Source organism: Zonotrichia leucophrys, chromosome 4, assembly GCF_028769735.1.
Source record: "Zonotrichia leucophrys gambelii isolate GWCS_2022_RI chromosome 4, RI_Zleu_2.0, whole genome shotgun sequence".
Classification (NCBI taxonomy): Eukaryota; Metazoa; Chordata; class Aves; order Passeriformes; family Passerellidae; genus Zonotrichia; species Zonotrichia leucophrys.
The window spans coordinates 55,563,000-55,587,498 of record NC_088173.1 but is presented as its reverse complement, the minus strand read 5'-3'; the positions used below and the strand labels follow the sequence as shown (position 1 = coordinate 55,587,498).

The window sequence follows — 24,499 nt, the reverse complement described above, 5'->3', positions numbered from 1 at the left end:
GCACTGTATTGCAGTTACCTTTTCCTCATTTCTTTGAGCATTTGCTATGGAATCAGTTTTATCCAAGATGCTTTGCTTTGCCTTGGTTTCATCCCTCAAATTACTGATGGCTTGGAACATCTTTCTGGCTGCAATTTTAAAGTGGATAAAATGTATAAAAACACATATATATATATATATAACTCACAAACTCCAGACAGATAGGTAGCCATTTCCTTTGTGAGTTATCTTTCACACACATGAATTTTGCATCTGCTGATGGAGCTCCACATCTAGACATCCTGCTGCCAGAGGCCTCAGAGCACCATACAGCCAAAGCATCATTTTTCTTAGCTTGTTCACCCTCCAGTTTCTACGCCATGATATTTCTGCTCCTGGGCATCTTAACAACATCTGTGATGGTGAGAAATAAGCATAACATGCAAGATAACTAAAAAGTTGACAGCCATTTTAATAATACTGAAATTATTCTAAATTAAGAAGATAGAGTACAGACTCACTTTTATAACTGTAAGGAAAGATGAAGATTACACGGTGACCAGTACTTAATGCTGTCTTATTTGCTCTTCTTCAGCATGAGTTTACTTTTCAGAGAGCCCCCTCTGTGTCTGTGGGAGTGTGTGCAAACTTCAGTACTGGTATTTGTAGAAACAAACAGGTGTTGGCCTGTCAAGTCAGTTATAGTATCCATTATAACTAGTTTGCACAAACCAACATGCTTGTGTGAGGTAAACAGATGGCATCATATTTTCCCTCCTGATGCAAGCCCTTCGTAAAAGCTTTTGCAAATATTGCTTAAGGATTATTAACAGTGTCAAATGTAAACATATTTAGCACCTCTCTTCAGTTCTACATCACAGTATGGGTGCATTTGGTATTTCTCTATCCATATCCATATGCCTCAAGACTTACCCTTCTGATATTATGCTTGATTGCAATTGGGCAGTCTTTAATTCAGAAGGACTTTTGTCATTAATGGTAAGAAGATTGCCTCTCCATTAAAGCTTTTTGTTTTATTCATAAGCTTTATCCATATTTTAAAATTCTGCCACTGCAGCTTGGATCTTCCAAGAACACTGCAGGCAATGCTTCCACCTTGATACAGCTCATGTTTGTAGAATACAGTGAACAAAGCCTCAGAGTTTTGCCAACATTGTGCAAATTCCATGCACTTTGCTTTTTCCTACCAGTCTCAGATCAAATTAAGACATCAAAAATCTAATTGATTAATAATTTCTCTAGAGAGGAAATTATTTCATTTAATTACCTAAATGACAGCTGAATATTATTTGCTGACTTTTTCTCAGGACACAAGTCATAGTCATTTCTATTCCTTCTGCTCCCCTCATTTGATTTTCCTTGCACAAAAGGGACAAGTATTCTGTTAAATCATCTGTAGGTCCCTCTGTCAGAGCCAGCAGTGCAATTTGCAAGGCCAATGTACAACACCACAGAAAATAACCAGGTGACAGATTTGGTAGGATTCACCTCACTTAATTCTAACTTCCTTCATGTAAGCTATCTTGCTAACCTTGCTTCACCCCAATAAGAAGAGACATTGCTGGATACACAGCTCATGTTCCTTTATTCAGATTTACTTTCATCTGAAAAGACAGGATATTGATTACATTGACTATAAAGAGTGACTAGGACAATTAACTCCCAATGTAGACACTGGTTCTCCAATCAGAAGAACTTACTACTCAATTTGGAGGTGAATTTGAAATTCAAGCCATTGCTGCCAATCCATAGGCTGACAAAGTAACAGAGAGAGACCCTAGAGTGCTGCTTCTATAGACATTGTATTTGAAAATTGTATTTGGAAATATGAAAAAATTACCAGAACAATTTTTTACAAGAACACATTAAGAAATACAAAGCAAGACTAAAAAGTACCAGCAGGAAAAAATATTTTTGCAATGCTGTATCTTCACAATGCCTTTGATGGATGGAAAACTTCAAAGATAAACCAGATTCATCCTTCCATCCACTTCTCTCACAAATCCATGAAGAAAAGCAGTGCAGTCAAGGAATAGTATGAAGTAAAACAGCAGAAGAATAAGTAGCTGAGGGCCCTGCAGCTGATGGCATGCCCTGGCACAGGGCTCATCTGCAAAGCACAGTGCTCTATTTGCACTGTCACTTCCCCTGCCTTCCTTCAACAATGGAATACAAAGGCAGGACAATTCCAGGCTTTGAGGGGGAAAGTGTCTGCAAACAGAAATGACACATTTAGAGGAACACAGGGTCTCTATTCAAAGAACAGAATTCAATAGATATAAAGACTCAGTGTCAAATGAAGAGTCTAAAACAAACGTGTCATAAAAAAAAGCAAACATTTTGAATACTGATGAATAATCTCTTTTTAAAAATATGATTCAGATTTAATCTCTCCATTGTAGCAGAAAGCAAAAATGAAAAATAAAGACATTTATATAGCAGTTTAAAAAAATTGTTAAAATACTGCCTGAAAGCACTATTTACTGTCTTCTTTAGTAAATTTATAACTGAGTGGCCATTTACAATAATGCTATGAGCACATACTGCAGTAGCGTTGAGTAATCAAAGTTTTAGATTCTTCATTCTCATAGCATTAGCATTCAGGACAGTAATAAAAGGGAAATCAGGAAGAAAAACTAGGAAAGAATGAATATTAGCAGAGAGTTACTGTGAAGGACAGGACAACCTTACTACAGAAGGAAACCTGCTGGCAAGTTCTGTACCTAATTCAATGTTTAGGTACAAGTCACACTGGAGTGTCTTGGCATTGAGTTCTGTGTAACTGAAGCCAGTATGAAACTGTATCATGAATGTTTTGTAATTCTATGTTTATTGATGGACTACTGACAAAGAGAAAGAAAGAAAAGAAAGATGAAAAGAAAAGAAAGAAAGATGAAAAGAAAGGAAAGAAAGATGAAAAGAAAGGGAAGAAAGATGAAAAGAAATGGAAGAAAGATGAAAAGAAATGGAAGAAAGATGAAAGGAAGGAAAGGAAGGAAAGGAAGGAAAGGAAGGAAAGACAATCTCAACAGTTTCCACTTTCAAATTAAACCTATATTCTTGCACATTTTTATAGAAACTATATTTTGTGACATATTATTAATACAAACTTACATTAGAGATCAAGAAGATCAAAGTCTCCTTTTCCAAATACAGATCCTTTAGATATTCCTGAAATACAGGATATTTTCATTTAGATTAAATCTACTCTTAATTTTAGGCACCCAAGTATAAAAGTAGATCAGTATCTCAGTTGAAATATATCTTCCCAGGTCACATCAGAAAGCCTGACTGTACTGAAAAGCTCTCCTCTAGCTGATGACTGGTTATCTTAATTCAGGAAGCCATGAGTCCCACATGCTGAGTCCCAAGAGCCTTAGGACACTGAAATAGAGCATCTGTTCTACTGCACCACAGTGCACATTTAGATGACTGACTTCTGTATGGTTCCAAGCAAGTGGGAAACCCATTTCAGATAGATCAACAGGCACAAAGACCCTAATCTTTTATTCCAAATTGAGTTACAACTTGACTTCTCGCCCAATTTTTTCCAAAGTTATATGCTTCTTTTACTTTTTATTGTTTCATATAGTATTTAAAACTCTCATGTTCTTTTCATCCCCATCTGTGGTTATCACTGCCATTCAGTTTGGTGATATTCTGCTTAGCTTGTCCCCCTTGTATGATCAGATAAAGGAACAAATTCCTTCATGCTTTTTCATTCTGGATCCTGATCCATAGAATGAGTCTTGCTTCTGTGTCATGATGACAAGAACATGAGTGAACAATTCCAATGTATATAATAACAAGCAAATTATCACAGCTTTTCTTTCTCTTTCTTTTTGATAAAAATAAGAGTAAAATATACAATTGTAAGGCCACTGATGACAAGGAATGCAGTAAGGCAGCGCTACAGGAGCAGTAGCTGTCAGCATAGTCAACGCACCTTGTGAGAAACAGAAAATCAAGCAATTCACAGTGACAACAATCTGTGGACAATCTGTGGGAATATTCATCAAAGTATGTTGAATGGATAATCTGGAGTGAGCATGCACAAGGCAAAAATAGGCAACAAAGCTGTTCAAACATTACCTGACTACTCATTTTACAGTTTCCTCACATGATATTTATTTTCTCATCTTTCTGCTCTGGGTTTCTTCCACAACAGAAATGAGCAGACATACATATTGAGGCTCACCATATGGGCTCTGGCACGTTTCTATGAGTGTGTTGGATGCTGTTCTGCTGAAACAGGGACTTAAGATGCCTACAAGCCCAGATCTGCTTGCTTTAATTTCTCAGTAATTCCAGATGTGCCTGCAAACCATCCTCTGGCTCCTCAGAGTAGCTGTTCTTTATTTTTGCCTTCACAGCCCATCACAGTACGCTGACAGACCCACACAGATGTTTTACACAAATGTTGTCCTTGGGCCCCCATTCACTAGAGACAACCTACCATTCACCCTAACATGCCAATATTTTGTGAGAAGTATTGAAATAGCATGAAGATCTCAAAATTCAGTCTCTTCTGCATACTGCTTGCAGTGTCCATGGAGATCCAGGCTTTGTGGTTTTCCCAACCCTAAATCTAGGCACAACCCTAATACTAAGCAGAGAAGTAAAAGTCATTTGTCAGGCTGAGATTGCCAGCTCCTATGGTGGTGCTGAGGAGAAATGTGGAGGGAACAATGTTGTGGCAGTGCCATGGACCCATTGGCACGCCTTTGTAATTGCAGTGTCCCTGGAGATGAAGGCACTCTGGTTTTCTCAACCCTAACTCTAAGTATAATCCTAACCCTAGGCAGAACATTAAAAGCAGATATTTGTGAGGCTGAAGATCCCAGGACAGGAGTGTTGCCAAGGAGAAAGCTGTGGAAGAAATAGTGTTGCTGCGCTGTGCACCCCTTGGGATGCCTTTTGTAATTGCAGTGTCCCTGGAACTCTGGGCTTTGTGGCTTCTTCAGCCTCGACTCTAATCAGAGCATTAAAGCAGCCACTTGTGAGGCAGTGGTGCGAAGGGGAGCGCAGCACTGTGCAAACATTTCTCCCTCCTCAGCTTTGTCCTTGGCACCACCCAAGCCCTGGGAACCTCAGCCCCACAAATGCCTGCTTTTGACCGCTGAGCTCTCAGCACAACACGTTCTCCACTCTTCTTCTCTACTCCAGGGCAGAGTTTAGATGTTCAAAGGCACTGCCATGGGAAATCTCACACCTTTTGCAGTATATGAGGTAAAAGCTACGGAACATATCTTCTCAAGACACCTAAAGTGACTTCTTTAGTATTTTTAATTCATTAATTTATTTTCCTCTCACAATTTATAATTGTTATAAGGTCATTCTTTTCATACTGGGGTTAGAGTCTAGGAATGATGAATACAAGTATATAACATATAAATCAGTTCACTGATTTTTGTGTTGCTTCATACCTATTGAGGAGCAATGTCAATATTTTGCTTTCCCTCTCCCATCTACAATAATTTTAAACACTTTCAGTTACAACTTTCAGTTACAAGTCTTCCCATACTTTTCTTTCTTTTCTGTCATATATCCACAACACATTCTTTTACTTCTCTCTGCAAAATTTTGCAAACAGGAAAAATATACTCTCAAGCAACTCATCCACAAAGAACCTCACTTTGATGTTACTGCAATTTTCCATCTCATATGTTTGTTTATTTTCTCACTTGCTGGAATTTTGAATTTCTCCAGCAGACACATTGGCACAATTATTTTTACCCTATTTTATGCACCCTGCTGAGTATGTCTACAGGCTCACAGTCAAACGTCTGCTTCCTCAGCAGCTGATAATCTTCTAAGCTCTGTGGGACTTGTTTACTACTCTGTGCCAAAGGGGCACAGTGTTCTTTGAGTGCCTCTCACAGAGAGCTGTTGAATTTTTTACCAAGAGGAAAATCAGCAATGAGCAGAAACAAGGATAAATTTTCTTTCACTTAATTAACTCAGAAAACTACATTTTCAGAAGTGCCCCATTTACTCACGTCTGCTATAGTAATGACATAAACTTCATAATTGTTTGGGATATTGTTTTAACTAAAGTGTAAACACCCAATCAGAACCTAAGAAAATTAAAAAGGTATTTTGGTTCTTTCCTAAAATATCCCAGCTAAAATACTGGTAGACTGTGGCAGATGCACAGCCTAAGTGCATAAAACCACCATAACTAAGTAAGTGCTTAATCATGCCAAGCTTGTAGTCACCCTATATCTACATTTGAAACAAAACTCTGTATCTATATATTTGCTGTTAAATGGCTTCTTTTTTCTTAAGCAATGATCTACCCTATGGCATAATTAAGACTAAACAAATAGGATTTTCCCCTCTGCACTCTTTTGTGCACATGAGACATCTTGTCCCACGAGACAACCAAACCTAATTTTATTTGATGTATTTACCTGTCCATTTCTGATTCAGCTCCTGTATACTGGACAAGTCACATCACTTCTGATTTCCTGGGAAACAGTAATAATAATACTGACTTCCACTGCAAATTGCTTTGAAATTTAATGATAGAAACAAAATAGAGAAGACAGGAATTATCACAATAAGATGATAATCATTCCATTGTTCACCCATCAATAAAACTTAAAAGGCAGTGCAATAACCTTAGAACTGTATGAAAATTCAGCTTTAGAAGATTGTTCTGCTGTGCATTTGCTAAACAATACACAGTGGTTTCCAACATTCATTTTTCAAGATGAAATTATTATTTGTCACCTGGAGGTATAGCAATTATCAGCAATGCCACTGATAAGCAATAACTTACAATAGATAACTGAAGTCCTTCTTCTGTTAAAATTGAGCATTTGTTTTAATATATTTGATTATTTTCAGCATGCTCAGATTTTTCTTTTCTGACAAGTGGAACAGCTATAAACTACTTCTGTTAAACTATCAAGGGATTGGATATCTCCATGCAAAATTTAACACAACCAAATTTCAGTGAAAGGTAGAGCTCTAACAGCATCCCTCTGAGCTGCATTGCCTCATGGGGGCAAATAGAGGAATGACCCATTTCAAATTTATCACCTCAAAGTTCCTGGTGTCACAAGATTTTTTTAGCCTTGCTATGAAAGTCTTACTAAATATAAAATTTAGAAAATTCTTCTGGTATTGGCATCATCCCTTCAGCAGCTTGCATTAATTGAGACAGAAAGGTTAAAAATATGTGTCCTAAATCACAGGAGTCAGCATCAGGTTATTCCTGATGTCAAAGCAGTCACACTCATACAAACACCAGGATATCCTTCCCTCCATGCCCCCCAGAAATAAACAGGCCCCTCACTGATATTCATCTATTCAGTCTGGTTCCTTTGGTCAGTGCAGTTCCAGGAATAAGGTGTAAATTAGGTGTTTGGTGGAAATGCATGCATTTTCTGATGAAGAGAAGCATTTTCTGATGAAGAGAAACATTTTCTCTGTAACACTGAGCGTTGTTAATTACCTTAGTAGTGCAGTGCTGAAATATAAAAAGTGGCCATTGCTGTAACAACCAGGTGACATGTAACTGTATGTTTATCTTGACAGTGTTACAGCAGAAAACAAATTGATACTGAGGTTTGTTTATGTTTATCAGGGGAAGAAATAGATGAGTTTTTTCTTGTATTTAACCATTATCTTCTATTGTAGCAGGAGTCTGGGAAAATTAAAAAATATATGTACAAGAGAAATTTTGTGACTGCTTTTTTCCTTGGGGCCTCTCCTGGAGCCCTCACAGCAACAAAGGAGGGATACCAGGAGGTAAACAGTCAGCCAGAATTTGACATGAAAAATACAATACATGCATCAGCTTCAAGAAAGATGAAAGGAATTATGCCTTGAGTACTAGGCCAAATTTGAGGTATCTTGCTGAGTTGATTGTCAAATTTCCTCTGTCAGATGTTAGAGACTCACCAGATGAAACAAATTGTTAAATAAGAGTTGAAAAAAACTTTCTCATATTCAATGATTGCTTTTTTCATCTTTACATAATGTACAACTCAAGTATTAGAATGAAGAGTGTAATATAGGAAGCTGCAGCAGAAGTGATAGATGCAGTCATTAGATTAGAAATGGGGAAAGTTGTCTTCCAGATTGAATATCTAAGAGTTCAAGGAAATAGGCAAAGTAAAACAAGCATCTATAATAGAACAAAGATAAAATGAGGCAATAAGGATTCATTAATTAATTTTTAAAAATATTTATGTTGTTTTCCATTTGACATATTCACTGGCTCTTTAAATTATTATTCCTGTCATTAGACAGTATTAGTAAAAAGCTGCATACTTTGGTTTGATCTGAATATATTGTCATTAAGATTTAGCAACCTAATGAAACAAGAATAAATAAATAAAATTTTCAGTGTTAAACTGTATCTCATATGTAATACTGCTATATCACTTTATGTTTTGTAGGCTTTTTATCTACATAATGTACTATTCTTATACAGAATGCAGATAAACTCATTTAATAATGAGAATTACAAATTGTTCCATAGATTCATAAGCTGGACCATATGGGAGATATTCAAATGTTTCCTATAGGGAACTCATATTTTATAAAGAAAATAGAAATAATTTTGGGGGCACATTCTAATCCAGTGTACGATACTAGAGATACAGCTATACAACTCAGAAATCCCACATTTTAAGCAGCATATTAAAAATTTGTTTAGAAAATTTATTTTTATTAACGAACTTTTAGCATCCCTGACTGACATGAAGCTCTATACAGTAAGAATAGAAATCCTTCATAACAACAACTGAGAACAAATAATGTTATAATGATCAGTGGTTTAATATAATTTTTTCTTTCTTTGTTCTTCAAGTCCAGATTAACTTTGGGAAAATGAATATAAAATCTCCAATACCACATTTAAAAATTGCAAGCAAAATACTTCCCTGTGTAATATTTGCTTCCTCAACATGTTTTCTGTAAAATGTTAATATATTTTTGCATTTCTACTACAAATATCTAAATTACAGTGAGAAAAAAAAAAGAAATTAGACCAACATTTTGTGCCAAGACAGCACATTGAGGTCTCTAAAAAGCCAAATGAGTTTAAGTAAATTCTTTTCCTCTCCAAACTGGAACCTTTTCCTACTGTGTTTGAATCAAATGCATTAATGCACCAAGGCCCCCAGAATCAGCTGTATGTCTGTGCCTGTAAGCTTCTGTTGCATCCATTTTAATGGATCTTTGAGGGTGGGATGCCAATTGCAACTGCACTTTCTGTGGAGCAAGAGGCATAACTTAGAAAAAGTTCCCTTCCTGATATGAGTGGATTTCACTTTTGTCTCTGGTGTGCTTGCAAATTAAAAAGATGGGTAAATCTTCTCAACACTGTTAACATCCTCAGATTTAAATTCTATAGATTAAAGATCCAAACAAGGCTCCACATCCCTTCTCATTTCAGATGCAAGGGTCTGAACTGAAAATAAAATGCATTAGAAATGTTTGTCGCAAGATCAAAAATGTTCTGCATATTATGTTATTAAACCCAAAGATTTCCTTTAACGGAAGAAAAGAAACAAAACAAAACCCCCATATTCTATATTGGATGTTATGATCAATCCCTGATCTTTACAGTATCAGGCATGGAAAAACCTACAGGCAGAATACCAAGTGTGCCCATTTGAATAAGGATAAGCACAACCCAGTCAGCATTCCCAGTCTGATTTTCCAGAGCCATGGTCTCAAACTCTGACCATGGATGGGGGTCCTTGTTCAGCTTGTAAAGCTCTGCAGTGAACTTTCTATAGATCCTGTAATCAATGCCTACACAGCCTGAGCCCACACTCACACTTGCATAGTCTTCATCAAAGTATCAAGTTGCCTTTTAATAGTTATTGCTTGGCTTTCTAAATTCCTCATTATGGAATTTAGAAAGGCTTCCTTTAGACAAACAGACTAGAAAACTAGGGAGCACAGACTTAGCCATGCTAAGCCAGGCTTAACCAAGGAATATGCTGCATCCTTGTCTTTTAAAAGCATTGCAGGATTGGGGTGATAATCTGTTCTCCTATTGGGAAAAGCAGTCCTTTCTTCCTCCTGCACAGGCAAGCTGAATGTTTACAGCAGCTCAAACTATGCTGAGGAGACAATCCACTGTAAGGAGGCACAGGACCAGCAGTTCTGAGGCAGTAAAAGATGATGGTCCTTAATTCCTGTGTCATCTGTGCCACTCACAAGCCTTCCAGAGTTTGCCACAAACCTTGTGTGGAATACATCATAGCAAGTTTGCCTGGTCAAGCTTAGACACACACTGAGAATTTACCGCAAATAAAACAAGTGTGTCACAGCCACCTTCCACCATCCCACCTTCAGTTTAGAAATAAAACTGAGCTGCTGATCATTCACAGTCCCTGGCATTACCATGATATTTTACTATCTTCAGTATTTTGTCACTAGTATCCAAGCCTGATTCCTGACAGGCTATTCCTGTTTTCTACTTTCTCATTCTCCTTGTTATCTTTGAACTGTATTGGATGTTTTCTCTCACATCCCATTCTAAACTGATAAATATTTCTAAGCCATTTTCTATCTCCCTACTTTTGAATAACCAAAGTAACTGCTGCAATTATTTGACATGCTTGCAATTTTTATACTAAAACTGGTGCAGTTATGCTACTGTTCTTTCCTATATTTTCATTCTGTCTACTAACATCTAGAAAAGCCCAAATGAACATATATCCACACTTACTATAACTAAAGAAATAACTTTCTAAAAAATCTGTCCCAAATGAAAATGTATTAAATGAATAATGCAAAGCAAAGACATATGATACCAATTGGATAATGTAATCCTAATCTTACTTATCTCATAGCAATCATGTCATTGATGATTTACAATAGGGGACACAGCATAAGGTACTTTTTTATAAAAAACTGTAAAGATTATAGTTGAATGTATAGTTTCCATGAAACTGGAAATAGCTTTAAGATCATCCTTTTTCCCATAAATATGTATGAATTTATCAAAGAAAGAAAAGGCTCAGTTATTTTATCTCATTGGCTTCTTATCACTTGTCACAAATGATAACTACTCTACACTCTCTCAATATATTACCCCTTCATTCTCAATCTGTGATTTTTCAATGAGAGAAGATTCTGCTTTCAGCAAAACAGTCAAACTATGCAATGGAAGGATACAGATTATTTGGGCACCAACTTAGGCATTAAAAATGTCTCAGCCTCTAAAAATGTAACAGTGACACCTGTCCAAGTTCCATGGACAGGTGATTGATTCTCACCTGATTTTTCCCGAGAAAGCATTAGCTACATAGTTCAGAAAAACTGTGGATAAAATAATTCATCTCTACTCCAGACAGATCTTTTGAGACTATTGAGTTTTTACCAGAAATAAAGGAACACCAGTGACAGAACTAAAATGATGCCATTTGCATAGCTCTCTGTGACCACAGATTTTTATCATAAATAGAAATAAATCCAACTTTTTTTAATGGTTCCTGGACCCTTAAGGCTTTGACTCTAAAAATTCTCATTTTCCTTCTACAACTCTGTGTCTTCAAAACCCTGCACTTTTTGCTTCAAGTGTCCATTTTTACAATGTTTTCCTTCCAAGATTACAGGTGTTGAGCCTTATATGTCTTTTAATAAGTGGCCACATTCTACAAGGCAACTTCTTTGAGAGATCAAGGAGGATTCACAGTTCCTTTACAACCTTTCTATTCTGGAGGATTCAGCAGGCTTTAATCCCTTAAGTTCATGTTCTAAGAATAAAAATTTAGTGTAAATTTATTACCTACAGAGGCTTTCACCAGATCAGCACCCTCATGATTTAAAACACTGTGTCTGGGAGTCCTTCCTTAAATTTCACCAAGAGGGAATTAAAATGATGGAATATCTTTCAGCTACAGCCATATAATCAAAACAAAAATGGTTATCCACTAAATCTATTTGCTGATGTGAGTAATGGGAATCATTGATCTAGTAAGTTAATTACATCTTTGATTTAACCATATTTTTGTTCTTTTTGTAATAGATGCAATAGTAAAAACTCAATAATAAATTATACATATAAATAACTTTGATTTCATTAGAAAGTTGAGCAAGCAATGTAAGAAAAAAAAAATACACAAATGGAATAGGGAGTGGATCCCCAGTCATCTGCATCATGTCACTGTTTAACAGCATTCCTTCTGCTTCGGCTCACTCCAGCCAGCTCTTCAACAGAGGTGACAAGTCCTAAGATATTGAGACATGATCCAGTCATTTCTAACTGCCCCTTCTTGGCCCTCCTTTGCTGAGTAGCACAGACACAGGATGCACCACACCTGACAGCTGCATACATTTCAGGAAAGCAGCCTACACGCCTCAAAACTCCACTTCCAAATGAAAACCAGTCCATTCATGTACTGTGTTGGACTATATCAAATTCTTACCGAATAATATGACGACGAAAAGGCTGCAAATATATTCAGGTCAGCATCTTAGTAAGTTTTTATACCCAGACTTCTGAATATTTTGAGAAGAACATGGTCTGAGTGCAGTCCTGCAACATGCAAGATTTGACAGCCATCAAAGGACAGTTAGATCTGAGATCCTTTCACTTGAAGTGACAACTGAAATTATGAAGTTATGATGTAAATTGTATGGAAAGTACAATTCTCAGTAATATAAATAGTCACCTTTTAAAATTGACTGAGTGAATTGGAGAGTCCACAGCATTACCCTTTCCCTAAAGCTGTAAATTTAAATGAAGGAAATAAATGAATAGAATATGCCATCGCCTTAACCCAACAGTATTCTTATCCAACAGGTTTCTGACTTCAGTGAACATCAGGTCTCTTCCTGGATTTTACCTTTCTCATGCTGCCCTTGTTCAAAGATCCAAGGCTGCCTAGAACAGATACCATTAGTGGTAGGAATCAGATTCCTATAATCCAAATACTGATGTCCAGATTCCTATAAACCAAATACCGAAGAGCCATTCAACTCCTATTAGCCTAAGACTTGTAGCACTTCAGCAAACTCACTGGTAGATCTATCACAGCCTAAAAAATAAGATTTTTCTTAAAATGTACATTGTTACTCCTTTTTCTTTCATATCCATTTCTCTCTCTCTTATGGATGCCTTTCATGACATCATTTATTCTAATGACTGAGCCATGCCAGCTTTGTTCCAGGATATATGGAATCATGCCATTTCTAGTGGCTCAGTATCTGCACCAGGTATGGGAATATGAGACATATCCTACAAATTCACTGCCATAGTAGTTGCACTGGCTGGATTAGTTACTAATGGGGTGACATTTCTGTGAGCTGTGACGTGCAGGGTACAGCTACACCAGCTGTATGTCAGCACATATAAGTTCTGAAGACTACCAGAACTATACACTGTTATTTTACCTAATGAGTGTTCCTGAGAGATAACAGGACTTTAAAAGCCATGAGTTCCATTCCTTCATTCGCTTTTTGAGTATCCCAAAACTTTTGTGCTACACTCAGTTCAGACAAGGCTGAAGAGTTCAGTTCCCATTTCACATAAAAGTCTTACATATATTGACAATCCTTGCCCTTCTGTCCACATTTTGAATTAGTCACTGGTTTCCACTGCTTCTTTTTAAGTCAATGAGGGGACTGATTATGTAAATTCCTCCTATTTCTACTTTTCCTATTGCTCAATACCAAATGTCACTATTATGATTTTTCCCCTCTGCGAAAGAGAATGCAGCCTTTTAAATACAGATTTTGCTATGTGGGAGGGTTTGTCCCAACAGTAGTTTTCCTGACACAATTCTGAATTTGAAATTTAAATACTTACATATATTTTACATATATTTTATGTAAAGTGTGAATTGCATGGATAGATTAGACAATACACAGGCAAACCAAGAAAGGAACATAGAAACCATGAAAGGAACAGCATGATAAAGTAGTACTGCAAAATACTTGTGATTACTGGGTGAATTTTCCATCTTCATTTTACTGGAGGTCATGAAATGTAAATGCTAGCAAATAGGTACTGCACACATTGAAGATTTTTCTGTTTCAGCATTTTGTGATAAGGGTGCATTGTCCCCACCAAGAATATCTGAAGAAATGGTGCCCTTTGACAAATATTTTCTCCCAAGTAAAGGCAGAATTTTATGCTGAAAACAGCATAAAACAGATTTGTTTTCACAGTACTCCCTAAAAATCATTTTTAAATTATTTAACAGGTGTAATGCAGATCAAGAGCTTTGAAGGAAGAGAAAAAATAAACAACAAATAAAATGGGTAAATGGAATTAATAAAATCACATAAATGAACATAAAATAAAACTTATTTATAGAATGTAAAAAAGAAGGAATAAAATCAGCTTTAAAACTAGCTCTTAAAACTCTCAGGTTCTAAACCAAGAGCTCCCAAAGAAGAAATAGAAAGCCACTTGAGGTCATACAAGTTACCATTAAAGCAATGAACTTGGTGGAAGTTATGTTGCAAAAGTGGCTCTTGCAATCCAACCTGGGAACCAACAGCTTCCAAAGAAGCCTGGTTCTCAGGCTAACAAAGAGCTGCACTTAAAATCCTAATCTCAAATACAGTGATAAATAAAGAATAGGAACCTGCAGATAAAAACAGACAGGTTTTTTATCAGCCATTTAAAATCAGAGTGCCTGGATAACAAACAAAAAAAGGAATGTTTGTACTCAAAACTTCAAATATTAACTTGAATATCACTAATGAGTCACCATTTCACTGGAAAGGCAGCTAACTTCAGCTTAGAGACACAGTTTCAAAGACCCAGGGGACTGAACTCAATGGAAATTAGCACCTGCTCCTGAACATAAATTTAGTGCAAGGTAAACACCATTTTAAAGCACAGTATCTCTTTATAGTGGTGTCTGCAATGTAGAATCATTTTCTTGCTCTGAATGAGTTGAGTATTATTATATGATTTTCAACCACATAGATAAATATACATATTCTAAGTTTAATTATCTCCAATTATTTCACATTTTAAAAGAAACTATTGGTCTATTTTGAATTAAAATGCCTTTCAAAGTTTGCCTGTGAAAAGCCCTTAATCTTTTTTTATTTCTGATTCTCCTTCCTGACAACAGTTTTCAGTCATCTTATTTCCCATTCATACAACTAAATCAAACTGGATCTGTATTATCCGTGACTTTCACTTATACTTTGCTAAGCTTTTACCTTTATTTATTAAAACTTATTTAAGGACTATAAAATGAATTAATGCTTGATGGCAGACCTCAGAAATAAGGTCAAGAGACTGGAAATAAGGTCACCTGTGGATATGTTCAGAACTGCTGCTGTGGAGAAAGATGAGCTCTTTAGATTGACAGGAAGTGTAAAGAGCATCCTCGAAGCTGCTTTGTGTAAATGTGTTACTTAGCCCAGATTCTTATAGCAGCTCCATAATGAAGGACCCTTCTATCCCAGTCTAGATTAATAAAGAGAAAGACAGCTTCACTGGCACAAGATTTCCACGCAGATATCTTTTAAAGACCTTTTGTGAATCACAATAACTTGGCATGAACTCAGTACTAGTTAGCAGTTAAACTCACTTAGACAAGAAAAACTTCCATTTGAAGCCTAGAAATTTAGCTTTGACAACGAAAATTTTGGTTAATGGTCTCAGATACATTGGTTCTCTGCTGGAGTGTCACATTGAATATATGGTTCAGCATTCATCACAGGTAGTAATAGAAGAGGAAGACACAGAGATGATTTTCTGGAAGAATGCAATGCAAAGAAAGTCTTTGCTGAAGTCCCAGAAGACAACAGCACAAAGTAGCTTTCCTAGTCTGTTGCTATATAATTTTGAAATCATTAAATCTAAATGAGATGCAGAAAATACAAGTCTTGGGCCTGACATCACCTGCTGAGGCAATATTCCTCATGGACATATCAAGACTGTAGAGCTGTGATACTTGTTGAAACCAAAGCATAAGTGGGTTTTGTTGGAGAAGATGGGGGAAGGGATAATGGAAAGGATAGTTTTTCTCTCATAGATGCATGTGTCTCTGTGAAGAATCATCTAGCATCTTCCTGACAACCCTGTTATGCTTCCTTTTTCATTTGTTACACAACTGTCGCACTCCAAACTCAATTTGTATGTTCTTTCTTTTCGTTTTCTCCCCTCTTCCTCCCCACAACATCAATTCTCTCTACTTCAATTTTCAACTTGCACAATCAGCAATCCAAGCAGTCAAAGTAAGAAGTTCCATGATGGATCAAAAAAAAATATGTGCTCTCTCTGCCAGTCCCCCAGTTGCCAATACTAACAGAACAACTTAAGCCCTGAAGCATAATGTTGGACATCTTTACAAAATAAGTGCTGTAATACTCTTTCATAGAGATTTGTATTCCTTCTGCACACCAATATATTCCTTCCCTTAAAAAAATTGCTAGTATATTGATGTGATACTGAATTTGAGTCTTATGTACATGAAAAAGGATGGGAAGGGGAAGAATTTAATCATTTTACTCAGAAAATCTTTTGATTTATTTCAGTCTCAGTTTGTTCTTGTGTTGCTCTGTTTGCCCTATCAGCAGAATATGCCAGATTTAATGAAGTCCATTCATGCTTCACTGTCATTTTTATTTAAAGATTATTAAAGCACTGATATTTAGAAATTTCAGTTTAACTAAAGGTGAAGGTTTGAGTTTCTTAACTATCATCAGGTGCTTAAGCAGAAATGTTGAGGTATCAAAGGGTGGCTAAATCTCAGGTTTTGGATTGCAGGTCTTAATCTGGACTTTTGACATATGGCATTTCACTCAACTCGCTAAAAATGTCCTTCAGAAGTGAAGTTGCTGTGGAGATCATGACACAAGCTAATTAGCACCAACAGATGAAGTGTTGTTTTCTCACCACAAGTGAAACCTGATATAAAAAAATAAATAACTGATAAATGTTGGTAATTAGCATTTGTAATCTTTGATTTCATGGTACACACAAAAAATATGGAAGGAGGTTTGCATGGACAGCCTGTATGAAAATAACTGCACCTGGGAGGGAGGAAACACGAGGCAGCAGATGGAGGAGCCACATGGACTCTTCACTTTCTTTGCTTTCCACTAAGTGCTTTCTGTCACCTGCTCCATAGCCCAAATCCGAAGGCATTGCAGGGACAGGCTGCCCAACAGTCCAGATGAGCATATGGATTTGGAATCACAAGAACCAGTCAGTGTCTGTAGTGGAAGGCATTTGGCTGTGTTTTCAGCAGTTGGATTAGCCACAAGGAAGCTACACAGTTACCAGGTAAGCCCTGCTGGTGGATGCTGGAGTGATGCTCAAGAGACACTAACCATGAAATCCTCACTGGGTTGCCTCTAAAAGCCTTGAATTGTTGTAGCCCAATCCTCACTCTAAACATCTATACTTCAGAGAACAAAGTACAGGAGAAATAAATTGCCTTCTTAGTTTAAATTAACCATTTACACTCCTCTGTGTTCAGTGAAGAGAGATGAACAATGAAATAAAAGGCAATTCATCTCATCTATGTTAAGAGAGAATGAATAGCTCTCTGGAGAATGCTCTTTCTCTCCACTGACTACAGAGTGAGCCTGGATGACTCCTTTGGATTGGAGCTGCATCTTTTTTGATGGCTGAAATAAAGTAAGATGAATCTAGGCAAAAATTACTACAACTTCTAGAATCCCATTTATTTTTCTTTCATCTCAGGCTACCTACAATCACTGTGAACCATACAGATGAGTACATTTTCTCTGCTCATTAAATTTAATTCAGTAACATTCCTTACAAAGCACAATATAAATTTCTTCCAAAATGCCATATGCTGCTCAACTCTAATAAATTCCTACTAACCCTTCAACTCTGTTTAATTTTTGAAATTGATTATTTTAACCCCACATCATAAATTATGCAGTATTTCAGTTTATTTTAATAGTCTGAACAGTGGTCTGTGGGATCTTAAATTCTGTTCTTTAATTCTCTGTCACTTTTCCATTTTATCTTTTTACTCTTAATGGCTATTTAAAGACAAATCCACAGGAGCTATCATATTTTAGAACTAACTAACATTAATTAGCAAAAAAATATTATTTTAATTCAACAGAAAGACTTTAGCAGATTTAGATTTGCTTTTTTGTGCTGGAATAACTTTTAGGTTTAGTTTAGTATATATCCTACCCGGGCTTATGCTTCTTTCTTTTACACAAAATGATGTAAAAATCTGCAGCTTGCAGAGGATAACTTGCATTCAAAGACACATGGATGACAATCATTCCACATTCTTTCTGCTTAATTATCTTTCTTTTCCTCTCCAGAGCAAATGTAAAGGAGAGGTGAAGAATGAGTTGGACTTTGGTTGTGTCTTTCACAAAGCACTCTGCGCTACTGAACTGATTCCAGCCACAAGTTAGCAGACCCTGGAGTCTCTGAAGCTGAGCAGAATTTGGATCAGCAGTATTTCAGGAGAACACTTTTGTAGAAGACAACACAAAACAAGTAATAATAAGATAAAGAAATTCAGGAATATTCTGCAGACCTGCTTATTTATGGCAGTATTTGGAAATTCCAAATTCTTAATGAATTTTTGTGAAGCATATCCTTCTCAAAAAAAAAAGAATATATATATCAAAAAGAAAAAAATTAATGTTCAATTCATCAAATCCAGAATTATCAGCAGCATCCTACTGCTTAGGGGACCCACACTGCTACCCAGGTGATGACACAGTGGTAATAAATAGCATAAAAGCAGGAAAACGGAAAAATTCTTGTCCAGAGCAGGACAACAAATCTGGTGAAGGGGCTGGAGCTCTTCTGATGAGAAGTGGCTGAGGAAGCTGTGGGTGTTTAGTCTGAAGAAAAGGAGCTTTAAGGGGGATGTTATCACTCTCTGTATCTCCCTGAAAGGAGGTGGTAGCCAGGTGGAGGCTGATCTCTTTTCCCAGGTAAATAGTGACAAAACAAGAGAAAATGGCCTCAGGTTGCACCAGGGGAGATGTAGATTGGATATCAGGAAAAATTTCTACACCAACAGAGTGTTCAGGCACCAGAGCAGGCTGCCCATAGAAGTGATGGGGTCACCATTCCTGAAAGTGTTTGAAAAGCATGCAGTTGTGCCAATTGAGGACACGGTTTAGTGGTGACCACTATAGCTTTGGGTTAAAGGTTGTACTTCATGATATTAGGGGTCTTTTCTAGCATTAAAAGTTCTATGATTCTATGAACAGTTTGCCACATGTCTTAAAACCACCTGTTTAAACTTCTCTTTGAGCACAAAGTTAAGGTCAACAAACCACACTTGTGGTTCTCCCAAGCACAGTGAGCACCAACTGCAGGGCACAGAGGAAGGGTGAGCATCAATTAGTCTGCCTGATTATCTCCACTATCTTCCCACCCCATGCTACTTTAGTCAGGGCTGCTTTCATGCCTGCTTTACCACATGGATGCTGGCTGACCTGCACCCTGGGGGCTGAGGTGGAAACCTCTCTCTCTGCAGGGCGGCCTGAGGTGGGGGAATTTGGGGCTGCTCCTGAGGGTCATGACAATAAGGTGGCCACAGGCAGGGCAGGGTGCCCAGCTGCTGCTTGTGGTCAGCACACACAGTGTGCAGGACTGAACTGGACATGGCTCAGAGCAGCCCTGTCACTACAGGCCCAGCTGAGCAGGGCCGGGTTAAGATGGCCTCTGGGGCTCCCTTTTCACCCAAATTATGATTCAATAACATTATTGTCTCTGAATGGTGATAAACAGTTTGGGACACTGCTCAGCAGCACAGCAGAGAAGGTGGAGCCACAATGTTGGTGTGACCCTTGGACATGAGCTCAAGAAAACTTGTGGAAGGAGCCGATGCAATGGGACAGAGTGTAATAACTCATACTTGATAAATGTTAGTAGTTAGATGCAAGCCTAAGGGAACCTAATTCACATGTTAAGCTGATTGGGAGAGTCTTCTTAAGTTTATACCTGAGTTCAGATCACAACAGAGAGCTAAGCTGGCTGGAGTCAGTGCCTTAGCTTGCTGTTCACTGTGCTCATCAGCACTCAGTGACACTTCTACATGGGCAGGGAATTGGGCAAAAAAAGTACACGAGAGGTAGTGTGAATGGGAAAGGAAAAGGACCTATAAAATAGGAAAGTCTTTGATACTTGAAAGAAAAATTCAATGCTTTATCATCAGTTTTATAATAAATTCAAGCATAAATTATTAATTTGATTATCAGTGGAATTTCTATAAATATCAACCATTACTTCACAAGTTAATATTTGAAAGACATTTCATTGAATTGAAATGATTGGGTTTTTTTCTTTTTGCTGTTGAGAATTTGTCAAAGATATTAGAAAGAAGTGGTATTTAGAATAAGACTCATGCTGCTTACTGTGTGCAAGGACTTGGCAGGACCTCTCAGAAGGGGCATCATGTTCCCACCAGGCAGCTCCCACCTCTGGGGAGTTACCCAAGCTGTGTGCAGAAAGCTGCAAGGCCTTTCACATTAAAGTTCAGTTTTTCTAACTGAACCCCATAAACAAGGTCAGACCCAGCCAGGTACATACATATAAGGTGCATGAGAGGACAGAGAAGGTTTCTGACTTCCTGTGGGCCACTTCAGCAGTTAAAATGTGTTTATACTGGTGGTTTGGGTGGTTAACATCTACCCCATTATTCTAGCAAGTGCTGCACTAGCAGGCTCACTACCTCAAGCCCACTGGTTTCTTTTCCTTTTTGTTCTTCCTGATAGAGAGCAATTGCTCATAAGTTTTGTACTATTATGGCTGGTTCTGCAGGAGCATTTATCCAGAAATCACCCAATCCAGGCCTCAGCAGACATCAGTGATGAAGCAGGTGCATTACATGGTCAAATATGCTTTGGCAGATAAAGTGACATTTCAGCTAAAATTGTGATTCTGCAATAAAAGCAGTTTCATTGTGGGGGGAAATGAATAATGTCTGTAAAGGCAGTGATAATTTTCAGCCATCTTAAAGAGTATTACAGATTAAAAAAAAAAAAAAAAAATCTTTCTTCAATTTCTATTCTGGTTTTACTTAACATGTAGAATGGATTTTAGGACTGAAGAGGCCTTAGCACTCCAGTCTGCATGCATTGCTCTACTGTATTACAGTTTTATGATTTCTTTATGATTTATTATGAGTGCAATAACTGGCTTCATCTTTTAGTTTGGTAACTTCTCAAGATAAGAAAGAGATGAATTCTATAACACTAATCATTTTATGGATAGCTCCTAAGAAGAGAATGTATTTTTCACAAAGGAAATTTGACAATGATAGCTACATAACATAGTAAATGCATCACTGTTTAATCCTGACTTCAGATTGGAAGAGTTTAACTATTCCTTCCATCCTACTTTTCAAAAATTGGCACAAATTTCACAGATTTCCATTTGCACTAATTGGAATTAGTTTGTTTTGTAGCATGTGATAATTTTGTCACTTTTTTAAACTTTTCAGAGTTTTCCAGAGTTATCAGATTAGCATCTTTGGAAATATGTGACCTCAAAAATTCAATAATTATTTGATGATAGCAAGGGTCTATTCCAAGTGGCATCTGCTTCCCTTTGATATTAAAAATGCTAATTTTATTTATATTTCCCATTCCATTTTCACATATAAGTCTCAAGAAAACCTGTTATAACATAGAAGTAAAGCAGATGAAATTTAGATGCACCTGTGCTTTTATAGTTATATCAAAATATCTGAAAATTCTGCATGGTTCCCATTGCTGTAAGTCAGCTCTGTGTCCCTAGAAATGGCTTAAATTACATCAAATGAATTGGCTTTCCTTTTGATATAATGCAGAGACAAAACACAAAATGATGAGCTTATGGTGATTCCATCAAGAGGGTAGTTCCATTCTGATGGGTCTGCAACAGCAATTGACTCAGAAATAATTCTGAGTCTCTCAATATTCAAACTCCCTGGACATGAGAGTAGAATGCTCCTGCATGGCTAAAAGGCAATTTTAAATATTCTAAAAATAGGAAATATGAATGAATGAACAAATGAACAAAACTTACTCAAGAGTCAACATCCAGAGACCCAATCACCATGCTCTGGACATGCATTAAATAAATGGGTCTTCACAGTCCATTACCTACTTCCATTAATTTACCTATAAGAAGTTTTAATTAATTGCCAGAGGTGTTGCAAGTGCTATTACTTTCTCCCTGTAGAAATATCCATCTATCCTGACTGTTTTGAAATCTGTGAATAAATAGAAATCCCACTAATCCTGCATGAATAGCTGATCCTCGGATACTCTTTTCTGAACACAACACATGACTCAACACAATGAAATCCCACCAATAATGAAATTTAGGATGCAATTAAAAATAGGATTAATTGATTATGCATTTTTTAAAGTTATGATGTGCTCTCCAAGGATCTGTCCACGTAGCTGTTCTGGAAGCTTCTTGTACACCATTAAGTAGTACAAAGTGCTGCAGATAAGTGAGGCCCCACTTTGCAAACAACAAAAGTCATGCTACAATTATTTGTAGCTCCATGACATCTCAGCAATGCAATAGGATGAGGAACGAAGGAAGGAAGAATACAAAATGAGAGATTTAGAGATGCTACATACTAACTAAACCCAGAGTATCAAGGCTATCAGGTGGCAAAACTCAAACTTTTTATTGCCCTGTTCTTGATAGAAAAGTGCCCTTAGAACTGGACTGTTCAGATGATAGCATCAGATATTTTCATTCACTTTTCTTATGAAAATGAAAAGCTTCCAATTTTCCAGTTTGTTCTATTGCAACATCTTCAGAGTTTTATTAAGACTTCCTTGAGACATTCTGAAACATGTATATGACCATAATATAATCAAAGATTTACTATGTAACTCCAGAGTACATTGCTTTATCTTTAGCAAACTATAAGAACAGTTATGAATGTTTTTCAGTTCATACAATTTCAGAGACCCCCCCCCCACCAATACACTGCAAGAAGGAAGTGTTCCTTTGTACCTCATCTCCCACCTGTTTGCCTTGAAAAACAGGTTGATGTAAATTCAGGTCTAGTATTGATATACAGACCTTACTAAATACATTTCCTATTCAACCATTTGGCAGTTTTGCCACAAGCTGTGTTGGGAACATGCTGTCACTTACTTGAAGAAGGTCTATAATCGTGTTTTGAAAATTAGTTTGCACTGCTTTATTTTTAAATTTAAATATGAACCACTCTCAGATGAAGCATTAGTAGGATAGAATAATTTAGGAACTCTGTGGCTCAACACAGCATTGATGACTGGATTGCTACTGACCTTGTTCAAAAAACTGTTAGGGTGTTCTTGGAAAAATTCCTTCCTGATGAACCTTTGTAGCTATCTTAGAAGGGGCTATAAGTTCGCATGTTACATACAAACCTTTCAGTACTTTGAAACATCTACCTATTGTCATTACATCGCAAGGGTTCCACATTGCTAGAGTGTCGCACCTCCTTGATGTTTCTCGTAGGCAGCTCCTCTGGGCACTGACTCTACCTTGTCCTCACAGCAGCCACTGACCCCAGTTCCCCTCAGCCAGCCAATCCACTCTTTTATAATGCTCTTCTTCTTGGCTACAGGTGTGGCCTGTTAACATCAGGCCTGCTCCTAATCTTTAATAATTAACCCAGCTGCAACTCTTTAGGGGGTAAAATTACTTTCTACACTACCTTTATTTACTTATATTCTGTCCCCCTACATCTACTAGCCATGAATTTGAGGTAAGAATTTTTCACGGGGAGAGAGCTAAATCTCTACCCCTCAGAAAATCAGTATCAAATGCCATATGATAACCTGACCTTAGGCTAATCTATGTTATCACTCTAACGTAGGTCTAGCCTGTACCTACACCTGGATCCAGACCAGTTTATTTTTATCTGTCATTAAAACTGGTATTTCCAGAATTTTAATTAGCTGCTTACTCTTTCAGTGTTTGTTTTCCACTAACACCTGCTCTCTAATGGAAATAATTTAAGCTTTAAGCTTTTTGCCAGTCTGGCTTTTAGCACATGAAAGCACTGTCAGCTGTCAGTTTTCTTAAGAAAGGTTTTAAAATAGAAAATAGCCAGTATAAATATTTCTTTGTAAAGAGTAAGTTTACAGTTAGGTCTGCCTTGCCTCTTCTACAAGTCCAGCACATCTGCTTTGGCAAATATCGCTGAAAATGAGGCAGCAGGATCAAAGAGTCCTGCACAGGTGGATTCAGAGATGTACACTCTAAGAACACAGTCATCTACCACTAAAGGCAGTGATCAAGCAGCAAATAGAGTTTCTGAAAAATCGGAATCAGCTTCCACTACTATAAGGTATGTTTTCTACAAAAAGTGATGGTAGGAGGGAATGTTCTCATGAGAACATTGTGTCACTAGGGTGTAAGAAGCATAAAAGTACTTTTTTCCCCAGATATGAAAGCCAAAGTGAAAAGACAACCTTTAAGAATCTCCTACTTACTCAGATCAAGTTTTCCTTCTGGATTTACAATTTCCAGATGTTTCAGGATTATAATGCCAGCCTAAATTCTGATTTGACATCAAAAGGAGAGAAAAAGAATGAATAA

The 24,499-nt window shown here is 37.1% G+C and overlaps 1 long non-coding RNA gene across 1 annotated transcript; it reads right to left on the bottom strand.

The window, feature by feature from the left end:
• Positions 1-1,584: 1,584 nt before the first annotated feature.
• On the bottom strand, positions 1,585-23,450 carry LOC135447468 (uncharacterized). The gene is made up of 4 exons (XR_010440146.1): positions 23,394-23,450; positions 6,414-6,470; positions 3,115-3,171; positions 1,585-2,211 (listed from the first exon to the last, which is right to left on the bottom strand). It is a non-coding gene; the product is annotated as an uncharacterized LOC135447468 (long non-coding RNA).
• Between the last annotated feature and the right edge of the window lie 1,049 nt (positions 23,451-24,499).